This window comes from Mustela putorius, unplaced genomic scaffold (assembly GCF_011764305.1).
Source record: "Mustela putorius furo isolate JIRA1106 unplaced genomic scaffold, ASM1176430v1.1 tig00000129_pilon_pilon_pilon, whole genome shotgun sequence".
In the NCBI taxonomy this organism is placed as follows: Eukaryota; Metazoa; Chordata; class Mammalia; order Carnivora; family Mustelidae; genus Mustela; species Mustela putorius.
In genome coordinates this window covers 26,216,501-26,236,060 of record NW_025421290.1, presented here as the reverse complement: position 1 = coordinate 26,236,060, position 19,560 = coordinate 26,216,501, and positions in this window count along the sequence as shown.

Sequence of the window (19,560 nt, the reverse complement as noted above, 5' to 3'; positions counted from 1 at the left end):
CAAAGACTGTCCCCTGCCCCAACTGCAGATGTCAGTTGCAAGTCTTGGTGGTCACCTGTACTTCTGACCAAATAACTGTAAACCAGCAGTTTCAACAATCCCCTCCTTGGGTTTGATTAATTTGCTAGAGCAGTTCGCAGAGCTCAGGAAATCCATGTACCCACTCGATTACTGGTTTATTATAAGATGATAGAACTCAGGAGCAGCCAGAAGGATGACATACATGGGGTGAGGCATGGGGAAGGGCACAGAGTTCCCATGAATGGTGCCCAGCACATACTGAGTGTGGTTGAGTGGCTCTCTAACATCTCTACAGTGCTCTAACCCAGCACAGCCCAACAGAATGCTCCGTAATGATGGAAATATTCTAGATACGTGCTGTCTGAAAATGGTAGCCACTAGCCACAGGCAGTTACTGAACACTTGAAATATGGCCATTGAAATTAGCAAAGTAGATTATAAGTTTTATTTAATTTTAATAATTTAAATCTAAATGGCCCCATATGACCACTAGCTACCATAAAGGATGGTACAGCAAACATCTTGCAGCTCAAGTTACATATGATCTATGGACTGGGAGTCCTGGCATTAGTGTCTGCAAAGCAAAGGAACATGGAATGCAAGAAAACAGGGCATGCTGGCTCAGGTCATGATCCCGGAGTCCTGGGATCGAGTCCCGCATCGGGCTCTCTGCTCAGCAGGGGAACTGCTTCTCTCTCTCTCTATCTCTCTCTCTGTCTGCCTCTCTGATTACTTGTGATCTCTGTCAAATAAATAAATAAAATCTTTAAAAAAAATGGCAGCACCTTCATAAACTTTATTTCACTTGATCCTCATTAAAAAATCCACATTGTTATGGTGACGCTTCCCATTTTAGACATGAGGTCATTAAACCTCTGGAAGGCGATGTGATTTGCTCAAAATCACCAAAGGGGAAGGAGAGACAGAATCTCCAAGCCCAGCATTGCTTCCGCTCTCACACATAGTAGAAACAGTCCAGTCTCTGGCAATTTCGTCATCATTGTTTCAAAGATTTTATTTATTTATATTATGGGGGGGGGGGAGAAGCAGAGGGAGGGACAGAGGGAAAGAACCTCAAGCAGATTCCTGGCAGAGCACAGAGCCTGCAGTGGGGCTTAACCCCAGATCACGATCTGAGCTGAAACCCAGAGTTGGACACTTCATTGACTGAGCCACCTGGGCGCCCCGATTCCAGTACTGCTTTAAATGGAAGACGATCTCAGCATTTTGCTGCTGGAAACATGAGCTACAGATGTGATAGTGGGGATGGATTGTGGAATGGGATAGAACTGGAGGGGGCAGGCAGGGAATTAGCCATGAGTGCCAGTCTCTTCCGCAAGTACATCCAGTGAGGAGGAATGAAGACATGGGTGCAGGTAATGTCAGGCTGGCTTTCCACCAGAAAAGGAGGTCATTCTGCTGCCTGGGCTTTATCTAGATGCATCAGTCAAGCTGCAGGTCTGGTTTTTGTCTGTCTGTTTGTTTGTTTGTTAGTTCATCATGTGAAAGGGCTGTAGAGATTTTCAACAATTTGGGGATTAAATATTGATTTGGTTTGGTTAAGAATTTTCTCTGGGAAGTCCCAGGAATGAAGGGTGAGAGTTCTCCCTCCAGAATGGCTGCAGGTGAGGTCAAATGACAGAGGGGAATGAACAGTGGGTTCAAATATGAACCCCATGCCCAGCTGACTGAGTCCGTAGAACATGCAACTCTTGATCTCAGAGTCATGAGTTCAAGCCCCACATTTGGTGTAGAGATTATAGGTAAATAAATTTAAAAAGATCCCTGGAAACCCCAAATATGGACCCCAAATCAAAAGGTCATAAGGACTGAGCTCTAAATTATAAGCCCTTTTTTTTTTTTTTGCTGTCTAGCAGGCTTTGATGGAAGCTCCAGGTTCATATTAAATAATACATAAATGTATTTAACGCTGATAAGTGAGTCTCCCAAGCAAAATAATGAATTCTGCAATATGTATGTGTTGGCGAGTCACTGACTTTTCATTGTGGTACCTTTCTTTTTCAGAGGAACACATTCCCTGATCGGCCTCACACTATTTCACCAACCCTGTCTTTATAGAACTCACACCCTTCAGTGAAAAGCTAGGTTACAAATAATACCAGCTAAAGCTAGGTGTATGTAGTGCTGGTTTGCAAACCAGTAGTGAGAGAGCAAGCAAGAGAATAAGTAAACAAAGAGGAAAACAGGAAAATAATAAGATTCAGTTCTCACCCAAGTCCTGAAATGACAGGCATCACTTCCCTGTGACCTACCTACCCCGTGACCTGCTTGCTCCTGCTCTCTTCCCCTTGCATGGAGAATGACACCCGAGCTCCGAGCCCTGCGGTCACTATGGATTCATCTCTGTAGGCACTCTTGACTCATTTCTCTTGCACTTTTCACATGTAATTGATCATCAAGTCTGGTCAGCTCTCACTTTTAAATAACTCTATTACATCATTTCTATTCATAGGGTCATAGTGCATGTCTTTAACATTTTACTGAAATTCTTCTCCTAACTACCCCTCCCATCTCCACCTTTAATCTCATCCCTTAACAATCCATCATTTTTGCAAAAACAGAAAGCTAAGTACCAAGGATAATTAAATAATCATCTATATTTCCATCATCCATAATGGTCATATTGTATTAAGTCATTTATAAAATGATCTAACAGTCTAGATAACATCCCCTTTATTCACTAACTCCTGTTTGCTTTCCCCTTCTTGCTCCTCCACAGACAACTGCCATCATCAGTCTGGAGTGTGTGGTAGATTCAATTACTTTTGTCACAATAATTTGTTGCCTCCTCATCCTGTTGTTCTCCCCAGAGGCAGAGCATAAACCCACCATAGTCCCAGCACAGCCTGGTCAAGCTGATCAGAGCCATGGCCAACCTATAGCTCTCATATGATGTGAATAAAAAAAAGTTATTTGTTCTTATAATCTAGTAAGATACTGAGGTTGTTTGTTACCCAGCAGAAGCTAACTAATTCAAAATATCTATGCATGTGAAGGTTTACAAAATGAACAAAATGTTTCTACTGTGTTTGGTTTGTGTATTTTGATACACATACATGTATTCCTTTTGTATCTCTTGATATACATATATATGTATCTGCAAGCAGTATATGGTTCTGCTTGGTGTGTGATCCATGTTTTATACAAATTGTTACATTCTCTGTATATTTTTCTACATTTTTTTTTTAAGTGAGGGAGGCAGAAGGGACTGGGAGAGGGAGAGAGAATCTCCAGCAGATTCCCCACTGAGCGTGGAGCCCCACACTGGGCTCGGTCCCACGACCCTGAGATCATGACCTGAGCCTAACTCAGAAGTCTGACACTTAACAGACTGAGCCGCCCAGATGCCCCTGTATTTTTCTACATTTTGATTTTTACATTTAAGATTTGTTTGGGGTGTCTCTCCATGTGTGTGTGTGTATGGATCTAGATCATTCCCTTCAACAGCTGTCAGAGAAATCTTCCCAAATCACAAGTTGGGTTCTGTCAGTTCTCTGCTATGAAGGGTGACAGCTGAAGGCAGTCACCAGCAACACTCCCAGCCTTGGGGCAGCAAGCCTTTCCCGAAAGGGGATCTGGGTGATACGTCACAGCCACCACCACAATCTACCCTTCATGCAGCTGGATCCACTCTTCATGTGCCTTCTGGACACAGGTCCAGGGTCCAGGAGCCTCTTTCCACGAAGAATCTCAGAAAAGGAAGGTTTGTAAGATGAGCTAGAGTCCCTGCTTGGCACCTGCTCTTGGAACCACAGCCAAGACCCATCCTGTCTCTCCTCTACCAGCCATCCTCACACTCCCAGCCAGCACCTCTGCTCAGCTCAAGGGCTTATGTGGTGCTGTGCCCCAGATTTGCAACCCTGAGGGGTCTGAGCCCCTGGTCACCATGCCCTTCTCCGCTGGGCTTGCTGCCCTCGTGTGCTCAATGTCAAAATGGTGCATGTCTCAAGAGGCACTCAAGCAGATCACCTGGGTGCCAGACATACTCCTCCTTGCCCCATCGCATGGTGGCAACCCAAGTAGGTTTTGCACAGAAAAAATCAAGTAAAACCCAGGAAACTCATACTAAACCATCTCCTAACTGCATCCTCTGGTAACTTTCCATTGATTTGACTTCTTCTCCATTGTTCAAACTAGCCCTATTTTAAAATTCTGATAATTATACGTAGGTGTGTATAAAAGCATACATGTACGTGTATGTCTATATATCAGAGGCTTTAGAAAAGTATAAGGGACACCATCACTTAGGACACCACCATCCAGAGGGAAATACTATTATCCTTTTGCTGTCTTCCTTTGCAATCTCTTTCTCTATGTACTTAGTTTTTCTAAAATGAAAAACTACACATAAAAATTGATCTCCTGCCTCTTCAAAAGTTTGAGAGTATATTGTGAATACTTCTCAACCCCTCTATCTTGATACTGTATTCAGATGTATACACCCCTGGTTGTGGTTACTTACAGATAGTATTCCTTAAAACAACCTTTGTGATAAGAATTGATTGACTTTAGGGGCACCTGGGTGGCTCAGTCGATTAAGCATCTGCCTTCAGCTTGGTTCATGATCTCAAGGTCCTGAGATCAAGTCCCACATCAGGCTCCCTGCTCAGTGGGGAGTCTGCTTCTCTCTCTTCCTTTCCCTCTATGCTCTCTTGCTCTCAGGTGAATAAATAAAATCTTTTTTTTAAAGAATTGATTGACTTTGAAGTACTACACAAAGTTATTTCTCTTTAGAAGGCAAAAAGTATCATATACAATACAGAGCATAGTATAATACTAACTACCATGATAATAAGTGTATTATCTCATTTAACTCAGCAGCCATGTTATGAGTTCAGAGTATGTTATTACCGTTACTGGAGATGAGAAATGAAGTGTAGAGAGATTAAATCACTTGCCAGGGGCACACAACTAGAACCCAGAACTGAAGTTCAAATCTAGATTTCCTGTCCTTAAATTGCCACACTTATAGCTACTAAAGGAGGTTGAGATGAGTTTGCAAGGGGGACAAGAGCCAAGGGGACACAGCTGCCAGGGATGGAAAAAGTCCATGGCATCAAATGAAGACAGGGACATGCCCAAGAGCTGTCAGCAAGGTTAGGAGTCGATTCTGAGGACTGTCTGGGGGCCCAGGAGCTCTGACTTGCAGGTTGGTGGAAGGGACATGGCTGCACCCAGCCCAGGAGTTGGGGACCGAGGCAGCAAGTGCATCAGCAGGAAGGCAGCCAGTGGCTGGGGTAGGTCAGAATGCCAGGTGTGAGGGAGCCGGTGGAGGAAGGTGGTTGGGTAGGAAGGAAGGTGGGAGCTAGAAGTCAGGCCGTCAGAATGCTCTTTTCCTTCTTTCCTACCCACCACCCACTCTGGGTTACCCTGTCTCACTGTGACAAGGAGAAGGACCCTTGGCAGAAAAGCAGGGAGACAAACCAGCTGCACAAAGCTGATGACACACATTTACCAGAAGACATGTACCAGAAGGTTCCTAGAAGCACCATCCAAAATAGGTTCAAACCAGAAACTATTCAGCTATGTACCCAATGGAATGCATAAACAAATGATAGTTAAGTCACACAACGGAATACTATGCAGCATTGAGTGTGAACAAACTGCAACCACATGCACTAATGAAACAGGCGAATCTCACAAACACCACAGTCGGTGAAAACAGACCTGAAACCAGGCATTCTGTAGGATTCCATTCATGTAGGCTTTCAGAACACTCACAGCCTTTCTAGGCTCTTGGAAGTAGGGTCGTGCTTGGGGGCAGCGATGTGCAGAAGAGGTCATGACGGGGCTTCTAGGGGCTTTGTGATGTTCCCTTAAAAATATTTGAGTGCAGGTTCAAGTTGTGAGTGCTATTTTATCTAAAACTCCAACAAGGATCTGTTAGATTAAAAATAAGGAAAGAAGTAGGAGAAAGAAAAGAAATGGACAAGAGTAGTAATGATAACAGACAGAAAAACCTAAATCATTATGAAGACATCAAATGTCACTCCACTTCCATCTACGGGTAGAAAATTGCACTTTTCTGGCGATGTTTCTAATAGTTACCCCCCAAAAGTGTCCTAGCCCAGCGATCATATGAGAATCAACAAGGGAGAAGTTTTGTGTAGTCAAATAATTTACACATGTTCCAACCTACTCTGGAAGGTTCAGAGCTCTGGGCTGCCAGGCACAGCTCCAAGTGGCTCTGAAGTCCTATTGCGTTATTTCTATGTAATACAAATTGACAAGGTCTCTCAATTAGGCAACTAACTAGAAAATGAGGTCTGAAAGCCAGCTTTATCAGCAGCCAGAAATCTGGTCTGAGAGACTGGTCTGTTTGTGGCCAGGGCATGGGTGGGGAGTACATTTTCTATGCAGGGAATCAGGATGAGAGCAACACGGAGGAGATCAAATGGAGAAGCCAGAGAATAAATCTGGGGGTGGCTGATCTTTCTGGGTTTTACTTGACAAATACTTTTAGAATGGTTTCTAGGTGCCTGTTGGGGTCCGTTATCAAAGGAACAAGAATGAGACAAAGTGAAAGTTATGCAAAGCCTTATTCTATGCCAAGCATTAGAAGTTAGACTGACCGGCCAGGGTAACAAGATTGAGACAAAATGAAAATTATGTGAAGCTTTATTCTATGCCAAGCATTAGAAGTCAGACTGACTGGCCAGGGCCTCCTCCAAGAGAGCAACCCCCCTCCCGATCTCACAGGCTGGTTTTATAGGGCATAACTGCAGACCTAAGGTACGTGGCTTTTTTTGTTAAGGCGTTCACTCCCAGAATTGATACCCAGAACCATACCAGGAACTACAGGGGCGTTTATTCCTGGAATGAAGTCCGTGGATGTAAACAATATGGCTACCTAGGCGATATGGAGTTACTCTGGAGTTGCGCAGGCCCTAATAGTTAAACAGGTTTTAACATTAAAGTGGCCCTAACAGTGCCAAGCACTAAGTACTCACTCAATAAATAGTCATTGAATCCTTACAACAAACCTATGAGGGGGGTGCTATTACCATCACTCTTGTTTTAAAGGCCACACAGCTGCTCAGTGGTAGAACCAGAATCCAAATCCAGTTTCTTGGGAGCCCCATGTCCTTGTTCTCAACCCCGAGCTTTGTAGCATCATCCACCAAGACAGCAGTAGAACTCTGAGGATAAGGAGCCTGGTTTTCCTTGCCGACTTCTCCACTGGTGGACTCTGCCAGTGAACCTGGCATCTGCCTGCATACTGTGATGAATGATTGCTAAGAAGACTGCCCCCCCAACTTCTGTCCCTGCCCCCAACATATCTTCCACATTGTACTACTGAGGATGACTGAAATTCCATCACTGGTATTTATTCTTTTGAGTTAGTGCTCTGTTGCCCCCAGGGTTCCTGATAAAAGGGCAGACAGCCCTGTAGAATGTCTGGGAATCACCATCTGAGTGTACAATTTCACCTAGTTTTCGGGAAAAGGTGAAAGAGAACCCTGAAGGCCCAGCAGGCTAAGAAGATACCCAGATGGGTGGCGGGGCCTCACTGTTCTGGCTCACGAAGTGGGTCAGTTGCTGGCGGATGCACATTTCTTCATTCATGCACTCAGATCCTGCTTTAGTTCTTAAATAGATGCAAGATCTCCTTTAGGTGTCATGTGGGACACAGCGGATTCACAGCCCTCTTTATCCCTTCTGGGCTGTCTACTTAATTCACAAAACCCTTTCTCAGGCTATCCTCCCAGGTACTTCTTATTATTCCCAATTATCCCTGAAGAAAGTAAGGCTCATAAAATTTTTATGAGCTTCCCAGGGTCACTTGGTTTCTGAACGGCAGCTCTGGTTGGGGAAGGAAAGGGGAAACCATTCAACCGGGGATGGGTTTTGGATGCTAGTTTGTTTCTATTGTGGTAAAATACACATAACATAAAATGAACCCTCTCAATCATGTTTGAGGGTACAGCTCAGTCGTGTTCCTAGCTTTACACTATCGGGCAACCCATGTCCAGAACTCTTGTGATCTTGCAGAACTGTAACTCCATACCCATCAAACAACTCCCCGTTCCCCCCTGCTCCACAGCCCCAGGAAACCATCACTCGGCTTCTGCTTCTCAGAGTTTGACTACTCCAAGGACCTCATATGAGTGGAATCACACAGCATTTGTCTTTTGGTGACCGGCTTCTTCACTTGGCGTCACCTACGCGAGGCTCATCTGTGCAGCAGCTCGTGCCCGAGCATCCTTCTTCGTGGAGGCTGAAGAGCTTCCCCTTGGACCCACGTGGCTCCTTTTGTTCATCCTTTCCCCTGTCGATGGGCACTTGGATCATTTACACGTTGGCTGTTGGGAATCATGGCCCTATAGAGGGACAGGTGTTTTTAAGATCAAGTACTAACATGAAGATGATCAAGCCTGGGGTGAGACATTAGAAAAGGTGTCAGGAAAGCCAAGGTCAGTCTGAGGCACAAATGACTGAGTCTTTAGGGTCAGAGCACGAGACTTCCAGCGAAGCGTCGGAGTGAGGCGCCTTCCTGCTTTCCCTGTGGGGTCCTCCCCCTCCCGCAGTGCAGTCCCCATCCCTGGACTCTCTCTTCCTCCTGGGAGGACTGACCAGGGCCTCCAACACCTCATGTAGCTGAGCAATTTGCCCATTTGAAGATAGGGTCCAGGATGCCCTGGGCTGTCCTGAACTTCTCAGAGGACTGATTCTTGATCATCTCTTTTCAGGTCCCCATGGCTGACTGGTCACCCCCAGCCTGACCCCCAGCCTGACCCACCACTTGCACAGCTGGAGGTCATGGCAGGACACTCCTTCCATAAGACATCTCACAGCTCAGGTTCCACACTGCCCAAAGGACCACCGTCCTGGTGAACAATATTAGAGTAGGATAGAATGTCAGATAAAACTAGCTCTTAAAATTCCAAGAGGAAGAAAAAATAATGATGTCACCTAACTCTGTATTATCTATTATGGGCAAACTTGAAGACTCCCATTAGACATGCTGTGTTTCAAATACAAGCTGTTTATGGTGTCAGTGAGCCAAAGTCACACTTCCCATTTCTGCCTTGGCCACTTAGCTTGACAGGGAGGAACAAGCCTTTTTCATCACCAAAGTGTTAACAGATAAGCTGGGATCGTCAAGGACAAGGCTGGCCACGGGACAGATGCAGAGGAAGGTTCACTCACACATGGAGAAAACTCCCAGCACCACACATTCTCCTGAAATCCAGGGATGCCTCTCTGACCTCATGAATGCCTTCTACTCACTTGCTCGGACACGTGAGTGGGCTAGTTGGGTGAGGGCTCATGGGAGGCAGGGGTCACACCCATGTGTCTTATTTCAACTTGGGCACATTTTTTCATCTTAATCTCATGGTAAGACCCATCTTTGTACCATCACAACATGGCAAGTGGCCTCCAAAAGAAGTCCATTGACTGTTTCCCTTTTGGGTCAGAAGTCCCAAGCAATCCGTCGGTGGCCTGGTCTTTGATGTACAAAGGGTGTAGAGTTTTGGCCAATACTCTACATTTCCTTTCCTTGGATATTCAAGACTGCTCTGCAGATGAACAAACGCACACAACAAGGACAAGGAACCAGGGAGGGGGAATTGCCTAGTTATGGCTCGGGAGTGAGCGTCCAAGTCTCCGTCTTGTGTCAGGGGCTTTGGCTGTGGACCCTCTGCCTGGCTCTTCATCTCTCTGACTCTTCTTTGTGAGGCAGAAACATGGTTCTTTGGAATCAGCAGATGAAATAATGGGCCAGAGAAACACAGGTGGGCACCTGTGCTGCAGGAACGTAACCATGAACCCCTCCCCGTGAAATCACTGGGGTTGTTTCATGGCTCTCGGGGTCTGTAGCTCTGGTGAGCCTTCTCCATCAGCACTTGGACAGGCCCAGAGTGCATGTTGCCCCTGTCTCTTCCAAAGCGAACCCAAAGTCCCCTTTGGTCAAAGAGAGATGGGGCTCCTGCAGAAGGTGAGATTTAAGTAAAAAGTGGAAATAAACCCTTGGAGAAAGGGCACTTTATTTTTAGAAAAGAAAAGGAATTAGGAGATTAATGGTTGCCATGGCAACGGTGGAGTGCTGTATGTATGTAGTCTATAGGCCCTGCTTTCACCATGATGCAGGGAACAAAACAGCTTCTTTGGCGACTTCCTGAGAAAATATAGGTGACAATAAAAAGGCCGCCCAGAAAACAGCCTCTGCCGTTAGTTCGAGTGCTATTTCCCTGCCGCCTTACAAGCTCCGTACTCCATGGCCCCACCTTCACTTAAAAACCCATTTTACTGTTTGGCACAGAATCCATGGTCAAAGAAGGTTTCCTGGTCTTCTTTCTTCTGTGTTCCTAATTGTGCTTTCAGAATTGAACCGGGAACGGCAGACCCAGGAGCAGGGATTGGAACCCAGTGGTTCTCAGTCTTGACAGAGCTGATGTGGGCAGCATCTGTAAACTCTCCACTAACGGAGAAGGACAGCATGGATTGTTGGCTGACATTTGAACAGGGGTAGAGTGCACATAAAAAATTCACATTTCTGTCCTTTCTTGAACATTTAGAAAAGATGACCCTCCTGGATCTTCCTTTTCATGTAGCAGAAACCGGCCAGAGCTCACTCATGTCTTAATCACAATTCTTTCTGCCTAATACCCTTGATACTACTGCCTGGTCTCTGTGGGCATTCCATTTGAAAGCCCCACCTAGTTATAGCCAAAGGCCCCCCTTCAACATTTCTCAAACTTGAGAACACATCCGAATTACCTGGAGGGCTTGTGAAAGCATAATTTCTGGATCCCACCCCCAGAGTTTCTGTTTCTGTGGTTTTGAGGTGAAGCCTGAGAATCTGTGTTTCTTTTTTTTTTTTTTTTAAAGATTTTTTATTTATTTATTTGACAGAGAGAGATCACAAGCAGGCAGAGAGGCAGGCAGAGAGAGAGGAGGAAGCAGGCTCCCTGCTGAGCAGAGAGCCCGACGTGGGACTCGATCCCAGCACCCTGAGATCATGACCTGAGCCGAAGGCAGCGGCTTAACCCACTGAGCCACCCAGGCGCCCCTTTTTTTTTTTTTCAATGGAAAAATTTTTTGAAAGATTTTATTAATTTTCTTGTCAGAGAGAAAGAGAGTGCACATAAGCAGGGGGTAGTGCTAGGCAGATGGAGAAGCAGGCTCCCCATCAAGCAACGAGCCTATGTGGGATTCAACCCCAGGACCCTAGGATCGTGACCTGAGTGGAAGGCAGACACCTAACCTACTGAGCCACCCGGGTGGTCCTGAGAATCTGTGTTTGTAACAAGCTCCTATGGGTACCCTTACATCTAGTCTAGGGACCACACTTTGAGAACCATAACCCTAGATTAACAGTTCTTACACTTTTTTTTAGTAAAGACACCCCTTTTTGAATGATTTTCCTCATAGAAATTTACATTAAGCTTAATAAGATGGGAAAATTTTTTCTTCTTTGCTATTCATTCAAGGAAGATAGCCATCTTGTGCAGGGGGAGAAGAAACACAATGCTCTAGCTACAAAAGCTGTTGGCTAGAGCGCTTTGCTGAGATGAAGCAAGAAATGAGAAAGGAAGGGAAAAGGGAGACAGAGAAGAGAGGGAATTTTTAAAAGATGAAATCAGTAAGAGGAAGGGTCCTTGCCAGGGGCACCTCCATCCTTGTGACCCCTCCCCAACCCTCAGCAAAGTTAAATAAACCCACGAAATGCACGGTGCTTGTGTGTGTGTGTGTGTGTGTGTGTGTGTGTAAATGGTAACAAAGCTCAAACCAAAGTGGAATCAAAGAGGAACCAGAAAGGGAGCCAGGTGGGTGAGGTCACCACGGGAACCAAATCCCTACAGGTCTACAGATGCCTCATGAGGGCTTTGGACTTCCCTCCAACTATGGAATTGAGAGATCTGAGGCATGTTTCCTCAGATATCAGAGCCCCCAGCTGACCTCTGGATTCCATAAGATTTCATCTGTGCTGTGGTCTGAATGTTTGTATCCCCGCCACCCCCCACCCCCGCCGTCACGCTCACATCCCTTTGTTGATACCCCAACCTCTGAGGAGATGGTATTGGGAGGTGGGGCCTTTGGGAGGAGAGGAGGTTCTGAGGGCAGAGTCCCTGTGAATAGGATTACTGCCCTTATAAAAGAGATCCCAAAAGAGATCCCTTGTCCCTTTGGTTAAGTGAGATTACAGAGAAGTTAAGGAAGTGGCTCTCACTAGACACTGAAATCTGCCAGCACCATGACCCTGGACTTCCCAGCCTCCAGAACTATGAAAAATAAATGTTTATTGTTCATAAGCAACCCAGTCTATGGTGTTGTTACTATAGTCATTTGAATGTGTGGAGACCATCCGAGTAAAAGTGTATACTTGATTTTGCCCGTTTTTAATCATCAAACATATGTAAGGCAAAGAATCTGAGCTTCTGCTCAACATGAGTTAACACCTGGGTTGACTTGATTTCAGACAAAAGCAAGAGCTCTTGACCTTTTAGTCTGTCCAGGTTTCTAGAGGTATTTCTCTCTTTGAAATACCAATGATAGCTCTTGGGAAATCCATTATTTCCTTTGCAGACTTTTAGGGGTCTGGGGAGGCCTGAGGAGGCCTCCTGGCCCAATGTGGGGTCTAACACAGAGGGGGATTCTGTGATAACTGGTGCTTGGAATGCCATGTCGAAGGCCGTGTACCAGGAAGAATATTCAAAAAGGCCATTTAACTTGATGTCTCCAATATATTCATATATGTAGTATATACAACTACATATATGGAAGCATTGTGTAGATACCATGTTAGTCATATACCTCCCCTTACTCACCATCTATTATATGTCAGTGCTTTATGTGAACTTTCTTGTTTGATACTGACAAAACCCAGACAGGCAGGCATTTTATTTCTATTTTACAGACAGAAACCTATGCTCAGAGAGGTTTCGTAAATGTCCAAAGGTCATTCAGCTGGTAAGTGGTGGAGGTGGGATTTGAACCCAGATCTGTCCAACTCCAAATTCTCCATGGTTTTCTTACAACCACCCCACTCCTCCCTGCTTCTCAAATGAAAGGGATTGCCTTTCTTATTATTTCTATAGCTTTTGAGTGTGACGAGCGATATTCTGGTTGACTTACATTTCTTCAACATTTCAAACCTATCCCCTATCTCCTCCTCCTAGCTTCAAGGAAAGCATATAATAAGATCCATTTGAATAATAACACTGCATTCCTGAGCCCAACCTTAAAAGAGTCTTCTCTGTAATGATGGTATTTGAAAATGGCTGTGTGTTTCCAGTCCTCCGGTCCCCCCCACCCACCCCCCGCCAGTGAGCAGTTCCAGCAGAACATAGATGTGCTTTGCAAGTAAGAAAGGTCCACTTGGCTCACAATGGATTTAATCTCTCAATTTCCTCAGTTGTGGACATGCAAGAATGAAATTCAGATGAGATGCTATGATAATAACCCTTCTTGCCTTAGTCTCTCTCACAGCTGGGCTTCATTTATGCGCCTACAAACCAGCTCCTCTTTGCAGCACTGGAGTGACTGCGAACTGGGCAACGGAGCTAGACCCAAAACAGCAGCCGAACCCTCCCGGTTCTGCTGCACTCCTCTCTGGTTGCCAGTTTGTTTGAAGGGAAAGAAAGAGCCCACGTGGGGGGAAGCTGTTGGTTTTTCCTCTATGGAAAACACCGACAGAACTGGGGGGAACGTTGTCATCTTGCCATGAGGTCTCTATGGAGAGAGCTCTCTGGCATTGGGCATTGTCTTAACCAGAGCTCCCAAAGAATCCGCATTCCTGCTTCTCTAGAATAAACTATGTAGAGATGCTTAGAATGTTGACACTGAGGAAGAGTTTGAAGTGTTCTAATGGTCACTCACCTGCATTCCTCCCACCGCACTCTCTTCAAGGTCACTCTCCACAGTGGCCAGTATGATCTTTCTAGCGTATGAAATGGAGCAAGTCACATTCCAGCTTCAACTGTTCCCCTTGAAGGTCTTTTACGACCATAGGCCTGCTGACTTTTTCATGTGTTAACATGTCTTCCTGCTTCCCCATGCTTTGGAACACCTAAACTGGATCATGTCACCCCTGCTGCTCAGACTCCCTCCACCATCATCACCACACCCATAAGGCATCCCCCTGCATGCAGAGTGAAACCTCAGATCCTTACATTGCTCTGGGAAAGCCTCTTATTGGCCATTTTGAGGTTTTTTGTGGGGGAGGGGTGAGCAAAGTTCCTGTTAAATTCTTCTGCCCACTTTGTCTATTTCTTTTTAAAATTTTCTTTTATTTAAACTCAATTTAGTTAATATATAGTGTATTATTAGTTTCAGGGGTAGAATTTAGTGATTCATTAGTTGCATAGAACACCCAGTGCTCATTCCCTCAAGTGCCCGTCACCCAGTTACCCCGTTCCCCCTCACCTCTCCTCCAGCAACTCAGTTTTTTCCCTATAGTTAAGAGTCTCTTGTGATTTGCCTCTCTCTTTCTTTTTATCTTATTTTTGCTTCCCTTCCCCCATGTTCATCTGTTTTGTCTCTTAAATTCCACATACAAGTGAAATCATATGGTACTGATCTTTCTCCAACTGACTTATTTCACTTAGCCTAATACTCTCTAGTTCCAACCACATCATTGCAAAGGGGCACTCCGTTGATTTCTTACTGATTTTCTGGAGTTCTTTATACAGTCTGGATACAAGTTCCTTGTTGGATATATGTTATATATCTTCCAGCCTGTGTTTCACCTTTTTACTTTTCCAATGTTCTGTTACCAAAGTTTTAAATTTTAATTCAATTCAATTCATCATTTTTTTCCAATTTATCATTTTTAAAGTTAGTGGTTTTTTTCTATTTCTTTTAAGGAATCTTCGCTTATCCCAAGATCATGAAGATATTTTCCTATCTCTTTTTCTACATACTTCATGGCTTATACTTTCATATTTAGTTCTATGATCTACCATAAATTAATTTTTGTGTCTGGTGGGAAATAAAGATTGAAATTCATTTTTTCCCCCATATGGAATTACAATGACCCAGTATCAACTACTGAAAAGACCAACGCTTCTTTACTGACTCACCATAAAGCTTTTTTGTAAATCTGGTGTCTGTATACGCCACACCTCTATGGTTTGTCCGCATGTTCTTCCCTCCACCTGATTAGCCCTCCCTTCTATTGTCCTGGGTGGCTCAGTTGGTTAAGCGTCTGCCTTTGGCTCAGGTCATGATCCTGGAGTCCTGGGATGGAGCCCCACATCAGGCTCCCTGCTCAGCGGGAAGTCTGCTTCTCCCTCTCCCACTGCCCCTGCTTGTATTCCTTCTCTTGCTGTCTCTCTGTGTCAAATAAATAAATAAGATCTTTAAAAATAAAATAAAATAAAAGTAATCTGTGCTGGGAATCTCACTCTGAAAAAAAATCAGTATGCAATGACCAGCATGTGGTATAACCCAGCGTTTAGTGGTAGATGGGTAGTTTGTAAACCAGTCACTTAGATGATAAAAGGGAAGCCTTAGTCATGAATGGGGGAAGGAAGGAAAGAAGCAAAAGCAAGGTGTTTAAACCAGAATATTCCTAAGGACATAAAATAGAAAGTATCTGACCAGTGATGCATGAATTACTGTATTTTTCCTTGCTCTCTGCCAAGTCATACCTCAATTTGCCATCCCATCCCCTGACTTGTAATTGACATATAACACTGTATTAGTTTAAGGAGTGCAACATAATGATCTGGTATATGTATATACTGTGAAATGCTAACCACATTGAGTCTAGTTAATATCCACACCTAACATAGTTACAATTTTTTTTCTTGTGACAAGAACTTTTAAGAGCCACTCTCTTAGCAGCTTTCAGTACACAATACAGTATTGTTAACTGCAGTCACAATACTGTAAATTATTAACTGAAAGTTTGTATCTTTTGACCACCTTCACCCATTTCTCCCAGTCCCAGATCCCTACCTCTGACAACCACCAATCCACTCTATCTCTGTGAACTTAATTTTTTTTTTTAGATTCCAATATAAGTAAGGCCATACAGTATTTGTCTTTCTCTGTCTGATTTCACTGCCCTCAAAGTCCGTTTATGCTGTTGCAAGTGCCAGGATTTCCTTTTTTAAAGACTGAATAAAATATTCCTTTTATATATACACCACAGCACCTTTATCCATTCATCCACTGACAGACACTTAGGTTGTGTTCATGTCTTGGCTAGTGTCAATAATGTGGCAGTGAGAATGGAGGTGCAGATATCTCTTTATTGAATTCATTTCATTTCCTTTAGTCAAATGCCACACTAGAGTTCCTAAGTTCCTTTCATCAGAGTCATAATTTCTAGGAGCAATCAAAAGGATGGAATTTGGAATCAAATCTGGGTTCTAATCTATCATTGATACCTATAATGTGACCTTAATTTATCTCTCCCTCAGTTTCATCATCTGTAAAATGGTCATTACAACGTTTGCATGAGACAATGTATGCAAAGCACAGAACAGAGTGCCTGACATAGTCAGCACTCCACAGAGGGTGAAAATATCTGGGAACTCCTTCCCCAGTGCCTTATTCACAATCTGCAAAGATGAGAAGCTGCAACAAGGACTTTTCCAGGAAACTTACAAAACTACAGAAAGATCTTTATGGTGTAGTCATTTCAACAAACCAAGGCAAGAGCTGACCGTCATTTCTATTTGTTAGAGCAGTGACAATTACGTGCTGGGAGTGCTTTTGCTTTGTGCTGGAGGCTATGTATCCCAATGCCCAACTCTTCCCTTCTCCCTTTTAGAGTAGAGCTGGTTGCCACTGCCCGCTCTGTCATTAAGTTCTCTCCCTTGGTGCTTGCTAACCACTTCTGTTTTCCCCCTCTGGGCTGAAATGCTGATAGGGTTTCAAGGTGAACCGGCTTTGATTATGTGGATAAGGAAAATACTCTGTGCCCTAAGGGGGATGGCTAAGCAGTAAGATGGAAGAAGCATGGGTCTTTCAATGACCTGATGGAGCAGCAATGCCTATTCATTCTAGATGGTTCTCAGGAAAGAAATGAAGAAATTATCATCTGAGTTGTGTTTTGGGGGTCTTCCTCATAGCAACTTAGCATCAAGCTGAACTACTGCACATACAGTATTTTTTTGGCCTGTGTGTGTGTTCTCCTCCACCTCTGCCAGGATATTCTACCGCTACCCTTCTACCTAATTAGCTCTTTTTCTTCTTTCAGATTCCAAAGGCTTCCTTCTTTCCTTCCTTCTTCCTTCCTTCCTTTTCTCTTCCTTCCTTTCTCTCTTTCTTCCCACCGTCTATCTCAATCCCTCCTTCTTTTCCTCTCTTTTTTAAAAACATGATGTCCTCCAAACTCAATCCACCCAGTTTAAGCAAGCTGAGAAGGGAAAAGAATTCTGGAGACCTAGAACTTTCCAGTTCACTGGAAGTTCAAATCTTCACCTTCAAGGGGAAGGCTGTGGCAGATTGCAGGTGCTGCACAGCAGCACAGAGAATGAGGCATCTGGGGGATATACTTGGCCTTCCGTACCAAACTCCGTAGCGGGGCCAACCCATCTCTTACAAGTCTCTGCTGTCACGGAAGGGGGCTGTTTAAGGGACTAAGAGCTTCCAGCATATGGACAAGAATTCTGAGGACAATCACCCAAACGGTAATGCTATCTCCCTGAACCTGCTCTTAAGATAGGAGCTTCTGCAAAATACAAGTTCTTTTGATGGAGCTGGAAATATGAAAACTGGGCAGTTGCCCAAATGTGGCCACCTTGAGCTCCTCTTCCCCTTCACTTCTGGGGAGATGCAGCCATCACAAAGAGACACAGTCATCTCTTTGCCCCCCACCAACCTGCGACAGAGATGCAGAGCTTTGCCATGGGAGGGTAACAGAGCTACAAGCTCCCTGCCCCTGATGGCAGCCTGTGAGACATGATGTCCTTGCAGGAACAAGCAGGTGTATGGTGTTGCTACAGCGCCATCAAATTAAGTGTTCTTGTGATTGTCCTGGGAATTCTAGAGGTTCCAGTCTTGCAGCGAGTGAACTGGGACAGGACAGAGATCTGCTCTCCTGTCCAACCCCCAGGTCGAGCCAGAAGGGCCCTGCTGCTGCTTCCTCAAAAACCAGGTCCTCTCAGGCTTTCTCTGCTGGCTCAGTGGGCAGCAGTCCCGGGGTAGGGACAGTGCAAGCACTGACTCAGCTGGAACTGTCCCTATCCAGGAGTCAGGAGGTATGTGTTCAGGTCCCAGATCCCAGCCCTACAGCTGAGAGACCTTGAGCAAACCCTTCCAATTTTGCATGACTCAGTTTCCTCCTCTGTAAAGTGAAGGTAAAAGACCGGCCCCACCTTTAACCAGTGAGATGGTCTGAGAATAAAACCAAATAGTACATGTACTCTGCTGGCTGGCTCAGTCGGTGGAGCAGTCAACTCTTGATCTCGGGGTTGTGAGTTCAAGCCTCACACTGGGTGTAGAGATTACTTAAAAATAAAATCTTAAAAAAAAAAAAAAAAAAAAGCACTCTCGGGGCACCTGGGTGGCTCAGTGGGTTAAAGCCTCTGCCTTTGGCTCAGGTCATTATCCCAGGGTCCTGGGATCGAGCCCCACTTCGGGCTCTCTGCTCCGTGAGGAACCTGTTTCCTCCTTTCTCTCTCTTTGCCTGCCTCTCTGTGTACTTGTGATCTCTGTCAAATAAATAAATATTTTTTTAAAAGCACTCTCTAAGTTTAAATCTTGGGTCAAAATAATGTATTTTTTAAATTGGGATATATATAAGAGTACTCTAAAAACCTGTTTAGACAGCTGTTCCATGAATTTCCCTAGGTAAGCAGATACATGGAAAACACACGGTTCACCTGACAACCCATGAGTGCCCCTGGGAATGTCTAGGGTAAGTTACAATAAAACAATATGAGTTCAGTGATGTGTAGGTGAAATTGGCAAAACATTCCTTCTCCATTTTACCAAAGTCCTGACTTTGTTTAGGATTAATTATTTCAGTGATACTGGAGACACAATTAGCCCCCAAATCTCAGTGGCTTAACCCCTCTGGTCCCATGTGATTTGGGAATTTAAGTGCTGGGCCCTCATAGATTTCAGATACTTGTTATTTTTATTAAATTGCATTTATCTTGTCTTCAGTGACTGTATTTTTCCTTTCTCTTCTGCTGATTTCATAAAGGGCAACTTTATGAGCGTGTGACCCGTGTAGTGGCCCAGGCTCTCTGAAGGGCCCCAGGCTAGGTTTAATGCCTTGCTTGCCGATGCCGTCTTCAAATACTTTGTCATTTTTTAACAAGGGGCATGCATTTTCATTTTGCACCGGGTCCCGCAAATCACGAAGCCAGTCCTGGTGGCAGATATAGTGACGAGCAATGAGCCCCCTTCCTCCCAGATGCCTTCCACTGGAAGACCCAGATCATAGGTTAGTCCTTACGAGGACAGTGGCTTGGAGCCTTCCTCCAGCTGGGATTCCAGCCCTGTGTCTTGCCTACAAGGCGCACCCCTCATGTGTCATCTTCATTTCCGGGTGGACACTTAAAGACACAGGCACACATTTGTGGTACAAATCCTCCCAATATGCCCCACTTA